We start from the raw sequence: 8,122 nt of genomic DNA, 5'->3' as shown, positions 1-8,122 counted from the left end.
TCTGTGTTTGTCCTGCTAGACCTTAGTGCAGCGTTCGATACTGTTGACCATAATATCCTATTAGAGCAATTAGAACATGCTGTAGGTATTACAAGTACTGTGCTGCAGTGGTTTATATCATATCTATCTAACAGACCCCAGTTTGTTCATGTAAATGGAGAGTCCTCTTCACACACTAATCTCAATTATGGAGTTCCACAGGGTTCAGTGCTAGGACCAATTCTGTTTACGTTATACATGCTTCCCTTAGGCAGCATCATTAGAAGACAGAATACATTTTCACTGCTATGCAGATGACACCCAGCTCTATCTGTCCATGAAGCCAGATAACACACACCAATTAGTTAAACTGCAGGAATGTCTTAAAGACATAAAGACCTGGATGGCCGCTAACTTTCTGCTTCTTAATTCAGATAAAACTGAGGTTATTGTACTCGGCCCTGAAAATCTTAGAAATATGGTATCTAACCAGATTCTTACTCTGGATGGCATTACCTTGGCCTCCAGTAACGCTGTGAGGAACCTTGGAGTCATTTTTGACCAGGATATGTCCTTCAATGCACATATTAAACAAATATGTAGGACTGCCTTCTTCCATTTGTGCAATATCACTAAAATTAGAAATATCCTGTCTCGGAGATCACGTGACCCGTCGGCAGGAATGCCAGCATAGTTTTTAGCTCTGCACACATTGTCACTGTTTATCACTATCCTGTCATATAAATTAGTAATCTCGTACATGGATGGAAATCACAATGGAAATTTATAACATGGAAAAGATAACAGCTTCTGTTAACCACAAGCTGGAGAAATTTACATCATATAGGGAAAACTGGGTCAAATATATCACGCCTCATAGGCCAGATTTTACTATTACAAACCAATAATTATGATGTATGTATATATATTTATAGGATCACCCCATACCAACACATCCGTGTTTTTTTTTTTTTTTTTCTCTTTCTTAGGTTTGTTAGTTTTGTTTTTTGTTTTTTGATTTTCGGATTATGTGATGGTTTCAATTACTTCTATCGTTGTAAGTATTCTTCCCTTATGACTTGGATGTAAATTAAAATACTATTTCAGTATCTAAGGCAGATAACCTAAGTATGAAGAATGCTTACATGATGTACATATTGTGAATGCCTGCTTTTGAAACCTTAATAAAAATATGAATTAAAAAAAAAAAAAAAAATTAGTAATCTCAGCGCCGATCCCACTATGGACACCGCTTCAACCAGAGACTCACGGAAAAGGGAGATTACCCAGTCTCCCTTAAAGAAGAAGTTTAAGGATTACTCCGTCACTAAGGAAGACCTCGACGAGGCTATTGCTAACGGTGTGAAGCTAGCAATTCAGGAACAACAAAAGTCCCTCGATTCAGTGGTTGCCTCGGCAGTCAGGGAAGCTATGGACTCTATCTTGATTCCTGCTCTGCGCGACCTACGCACAGACCTTCAAAAGACCAATGAAGTGGTAAATAATGTTAGCGGGGAAATCGAGAGGATAACTGCAATGGCTAAACGCACTCAAGACCGAGTGGACTCAGTGCAAGCCGCCGCGCGTGAGGACAGACGATCGGTTATCGATCTGAAGAAACAACTCGACGTACTCACGACAAAGCTTACAGATCTGGAGGACAGGGGTCGCAGGAATAACATCAGGCTTGTTGGCTTACCTGAAATGCCGGAGGGCTCGGATACAGTTGGCTACATTAAGGCTAATCTCCCTAAGTGGATTCCGTCGTTGGAGGGGCGCGACATTGACATCGACATCGAACGAGCGCATCGGGTGTACGACGGCCGTGATACTAATACCAAGAAGCCTCGCACCCTAATCTTCAGATTGTTATGGTGACAGATCGGCAATTCTCAAAGGGGCACGCAAAGCATATGCAGTGAAGCATGCCGCCAACCATAGTTGGACTGGCCATCGGGCATACCGGGCATTTGCCCGGTGGGCCACTGGCGATTTTTTGTTTTTATGGGCCGATCGATTTTTTTTTTTTTTTTTGGAAGGGTATAAACAATGAAAAAATGGAGAACAAAAAAAGGAAAGGAGGTGCAGAAAAAATTAGGGCCAAAAAGAAACAAGCCCTTCAGGCAGACGCTGCCAAATGTGTAAAAATAACTGAATTGTTTGGCGGTAGCTATGGCATAGCTTCCACAGATTTAGCAACATCAGCAAGTGGTGGAGGCCAGCAGGTGGATAAGGGAAAGGAGAGGCAAGAGGAGGAGAGACCCGAGGCGGCCGCCGGTCATAGTGGCAGAGGAACTGAACTTCAGGTAAGAAGTTATGACAAGCAGCAATTAGACAGAATTCAGTAATTAAGGGCATACAATGCAAGAACGTGGAACATAAAATCAGCCTTTATGCGGATGATGCAGGGCTCTAGACTAACTTTTTGCCATGGGCGTACCGGTACGCCTAACTTTAAAAAGTTAGGCGTACCGGCACAAAAGTTAGGCGCACACAAATTTTATAATAATTTATATAATATAATGTGTTTTTCTGGATACACTGTGCTTTTTCAGCATTCAAAGATTGATGACACCGTGTCAGAGCACTGGCTATGAATTTCAGAAGGAACAGGCCTTAACTTAACAGAAAAGTTAGCAATAGTTCTTTTCCTATTACAGCTACATCCACTTCTGTCGTGCCTAGGCTGCTCACTAGGGCTGGGTATCATCACTGATTTCTATAATTCATTCGATTTCGGTTTTCAAAGTCCCGATTCGATTCAACTTAGCCTCAGACAGTCAGAAATATTATAATTCTGATCATTTATCAGTACTGACTTCATCAGAATTGTGAACATCACAGCAGATGCCTTTGTGTGAAAGTAACTGAGAATAAAACAGAAAAACATGAAGGAGATTTTCCTGGTCTAGCTTTTTATAGCAGATAACCTTAAAAATATTCTACAATGTTCTGCATATAAAGTTTAAATTTCTTCAGTATTGAACAGCAGAAAAAATAGGCTTTCTTGTCCGAGGTCATTTAAGTGAAAAAAAGAAAAGAAAAAGACAGCAGCCAACAGCGCTGTAAACAACGGTAGACTGGTGGGTAATAAGCGAATGAAGAATACAGAAAACAGAGATTGGAGACGGGAAACTGTTCTTGAAGTACAGAGAGAGATAGAGAGAGCTAGCTGTGCATGAAGTGTGATTTTAATAGTCGTGGAAGCAAAACAGCAAAATTCATGACGACATTGATTAAATGTGAAGCGCAGTTTGCTGCTTCTTTTGGTGCTGGCTCGGCGAATTTTGGTTAGAGAGACAAAACCTGCAGCTCAGAATCAGCGCAAAAAGACGTAATCACAGCGCGGACCGGACGCAACAGAACCGCTAAGCTCCGACAGCGTGTCCGTGTTCGGGCCGTCGGGTGAGAAAGCCGAGAAAGACAAAGCTGATTCTGATGCATCGGTCCGGTCTGTGTTTATGTCTTTGTGTGGAATCCGTGTACTTGCTCTCATTTGCTGTTTGGTTTTTGTTGAAATGGTTTTGTGAGCTTTAATCTGAGAATCTGGCATTTCTGGCAAAACACAGTTATATTTGAAAGTCGATTCAGGATTTAATGAATTGATATCACTTTATACTCAGCTCCCACTTCCACCTGCACTTTCAACTGGACCACGGCCAATCAGAGCGGTCCCGCCCCTTACTATCTCTGATTGGTTTAGTCCACGATAGGGGCATAATGTGTGTCTGTTGTTGACCACAGGGAATGTTGCAGATTTTTTTTTTTTTGCTACCCGAACATTTGGTCGCACAGGTGCAACCAAATATTTTTTTTAGTCGCACCACTGAAAAATTTGGTCGCATTTGCGACCAAATTGGTCGCACTCTAGAGCAGGGGCGGAGCGTGGGGGTGGCTTACGGGGCTTAAGCCCGGGTTGTTTTGTCAGAAGCCCGGGGTATTTTGGAGTGTAATTTTTTCATAGTTAGATGCCTGGCTGACAACTGTATAAAACAAAAAGTACACACAATATTCGAAGCACATAGTGCACACTGTGGGAATTTACGACTGTGCGTGAATCCCCCCCTGATATTGGTATGATCCAAGCTCAGGCACTAAGCGACTGAGCGAGGGGGCGGGGCAGCTGCTGCCCGTGAGTGCGCTGTTGGAGAGACGGAGCCAGCCATACTAAGGAGAGCTTAAGTTTGACCAGGTACCAAAGCAAATCATTCGTACTGTACAAATAATGTAAATATGACGGTGCATCACCAAAGATTGATATGAAACTGATCACTTGACCAATATTACGTTACTTGCTCTTCAAGTGAATCAACAAATGGCAAAATGAAAAGCCGAACAAATGCTATTTTTTTTAGAGTCTTAGCTTACGTGTGTTTATTTCATATTTTCAGTTCTTACCCTCCCCGACTAAATCGGTTTCAGTTATGTACTGAAACATAAGAATGGACATTAGAGGGTTCTTTCAAAGAAAAAACTCAGGTAAATGTTATTTTATATATTATGCTTTGTATGTTGTTCAGTATATTTCTATGCAAAACAAGAGGGATTTCAGTACACAGCAGGATATTCACATTTGTAACCAGATATTTACATACACTTTAGGGAGAAAACATAAAACATTTTTACTGTACAACATCAATTTAGAGTAAATTTTTGTTTTAGATAAATATTGAAATATATTTTGAATTAGTTAAATTTCAGAATAAAGAGAGACAGAGCTATTTTTATCACTTTCATCAAATTTAGGAGTACATGTACACTAAATTTATTGTTAATTAATAAGAAAACTCCAGACGATTCCATTCTGAGCTGAAGAAGCTTCTGATAGGTTAGTAGAGTCCATGTGAGTAAATTGCTGGCACAGCTGTGGATGCATATAAGGCAAAACACAGAGCCTGTTTCTTTGACATGGGAAAATCAAGAGATATCAACCAAAACACCAGGAACAGAACTGTGGAGCTCCATAAGTGTGGCTCAAGTTTGAATACAATTTGGTGCCATTTGCAATTAAGAAATACAGACAGTTTCTCTCTTTACTCTTAAAGTTAACAAATATGTTTATCAATCTAAAAAAAATAAACATTTAGTCTGATTTGATGTTACAATTAAAAAAGTGTTTTTATCTGAAGAGTAAATATCTGGTTTCAACTGTATATTTGATGATTGTCAGCACAAAGAGGGAGAGAGAGGAGAACGAGGACAGAACAGATGAACAAGAGCAGGTGAGACACACATGTTAGTCAAATGGTTGTTTACCAAAAGTATCACCGTATCATAGGTCCTCATGTATCTCGTACCTAGTGTTTCTTTTTAGGTTTGTTATTTTTCAAATTCTGTATTTATTAAGTTCTGCAGGCTTGTTTGCACAACAAGGCTGAATAATTATATAAACTTTTCTCAATCTAAATAGTGTACTTTGGTAGAATTAAAAAAATAAGTGTAGTGCAGGTCTATGATGATTTTTAGTGCTATCATCTAGTTCTGATTCTGGTTCTGTCTTGGTTAAGTCCTCAGTAGTCCTGATTTTGAACTGTTGTAGTCCTGTTTTTAATTCTGGATCAGTTCTGGGTCTGGTTGAATTGGGGTTTAGTCCTCGTGTCTTGATGCAGCCCTGACCTTGTTCTGCCTTGCTGCTTAATTAAAAAACTAGTTTAAGGTGTCCTGCACATGTGATATATATTTTTCCCTATATGAAGTCATTCTTTTTTGAACAGAGCCTATTAATCTTTCAGTCATTTCTACACCCCCCCCCCAAAAAAAAAAAAAAAAAAATCCCACATGCATACTACTCTTTGGGCTAAGCCCCGGGTGTTTCAAATGTCTGGCTCCGCCTCTGCTCTAGAGCCCTGTGATGTGTTACTCTTTCTCCAAAATTCACAAACCAATATCTCTCTTTTGCAAGAATATCAGATTATTCAATTAACTGGTCAAAATCTACAGTCCTACCGATTAATTGCTCCCTCCATAATTCCTCTTCTACACCACTGCAATCGGGAAATATAAAATATTTAGCTATTAATGTTTCTCCCAAGCTTGCAGCTCTAACTAAATGAAACCATATCCCACTTTTAAAGAAGGTAGAAGATGATCTGGCTAGGTGGAAATGTCTACCCATATCACTCATGGGAAGGGTTGCCACTATAAAAATGATGGTCTTACCAAAAATAAATTATTTATTCTCAATGATCCCAACTAAACCGCCACAAGATTGGTTCAGATCTCTAGATTCATGTATGTCCAAATTCCTTTGGAAAATAAACCCCCACGTATAAGCTTAAAAACACTACAAAAGACCAAGGATAAAGGAGGACTAGAACTGCCTAACTTTCAGCACTACTTCTTAGCCAACAGGCTTCAGTTTATCTCAGGATGGCTAAAACATACCCTCTTAGATGAACCTTGGCTAGATGTAGAACAAGCACTTTGCAATAATCTAGAGATCTCAGACCTACCATTTATCAGCTCAAACATCCAACGACATGAATGCTTTAAAAGCATTCATGTCAGCTCTTCTCTGATAGCATGGTGGGAGTTTCTAAAATTGACGGCGTCTTCATTAATGCCATGCAAACGTACACCTATCTGGAACAACCCTGACATATTACAAAACAATAATATGATAAAATTTTCAGATTGGAGTGGTAAAGGAACCAAATATTTAGAACATATACTAGAAGGAACAGAATTTATTTCATTTGACGTACTAGTTACACAATATGGGATCAACAAGAAAAGATTTTTAGAATATCAACAAATTAAATCCATAGTAAAAAAAGAAATTTAAACCGGGTCAAGTTGAACTACAAACACCACCAAGTGTGGTTCAATTTCTTACTCTTAAAACCCCCAAATTACTATCCAAAATATACAAAATGATTTCTAAAACAGATGAATCAATATCACTTCCTATTGCAAAATGTGGAGCGGATTTATCAGTTAACTTAGACCTAAACTTCTGGTCTCAGATTTGCTTAAAAACCTTTCATCTAATTAGAAAGCCCAGTCTTCAATTAATTCAATACAAAATATTACATATAGTGCACTATACAGGTCATCGGATGCTCAAGATGGGCTTTACGTCTACCAGCAACTGCTCACACTGCCAAACCAATTCACCGGACAATTATATCCACGCTCTTTGGTTCTGTCCACCAGTTCAGAAGTTTTGGGGCGAGATACAGTGGGGCAAAAAAGTATTTAGTCAGCCACCGATTGTGCAAGTTCCCCCACTTAAAATGATTACAGAGGTCAGTAATTTGCACCAGAGGTACACTTCAACTGTGAGAGACAGAATGTGAAAAAAAAATCCATGAATTCACATGGTAGTATTTGTAAAGAATTTATTCGTAAATTAGGGTGGAAAATAAGTATTTGGTCACCTCAAACAAGGAAAATCTCTGGCTCTCACAGACCTGTAACGTCTTCTGTAAGACACTTTTCTGTCCCCCACTCGTTACCTGTATGAATGGCACCTGTTTGAACTCATCATCTGTATAAAAGACACCTGTCCACAGCCTCAAACAGTCAGACTCCAAACTCCGCCATGGCCAAGACCAAAGAGCTTTCGAAGGACACCAGGAAAAGTATTGTAGACCTGCACCAGACTGGGAAGAGTGAATCTACAATAGGCAAGCAGCTTGGTGTGAAAAAATCAACTGTGGGCGCAATCATCAGAAAATGGAAGACATACAAGACCACTGATAATCTCCCTCGATCTGGGGCTCCACGCAAGATCTCATCCCATGGGGTCAAAATAATCATGAGAACAGTGAGCAAAGATCCCAGAACCACACGGGGGGACCTGGTGAATGACCTGCAGAGAGCTGGGACCAAAGTAACAAAGGTCACCATCAGTAACACACTACAACGGCAGGGAATCAAATCCAGCAGTGCCAGACGTGTTCCGCTGCTGAAGCCAGTGCATGTCCAGGCCCGTCTGAAGTTTGCCAGAGAGCACATGGATGATACAGCAGAGGATTGGGAGAATGTCATGTGGTCAGATGAAACCAAAGTAGAACTTTTTGGTATAAACTCAACTCGTCGTGTTTGGAGGAAGAAGAATACTGAGTTGCATCCCAAGAACACCATACCTACTGTGAAGCATGGGGGTGGAAACATCATGCTATGGGGCTGTTTTTCTGCC

The sequence above is a fragment of the Rhamphochromis longiceps genome, linkage group LG3 (genome assembly GCF_057381845.1).
Source record: "Rhamphochromis longiceps isolate RC_006_pf linkage group LG3, R_longiceps_female_GT1.1, whole genome shotgun sequence".
Taxonomy (NCBI): Eukaryota; Metazoa; Chordata; class Actinopteri; order Cichliformes; family Cichlidae; genus Rhamphochromis; species Rhamphochromis longiceps.
This window is presented reverse-complemented; position numbering follows the sequence as displayed.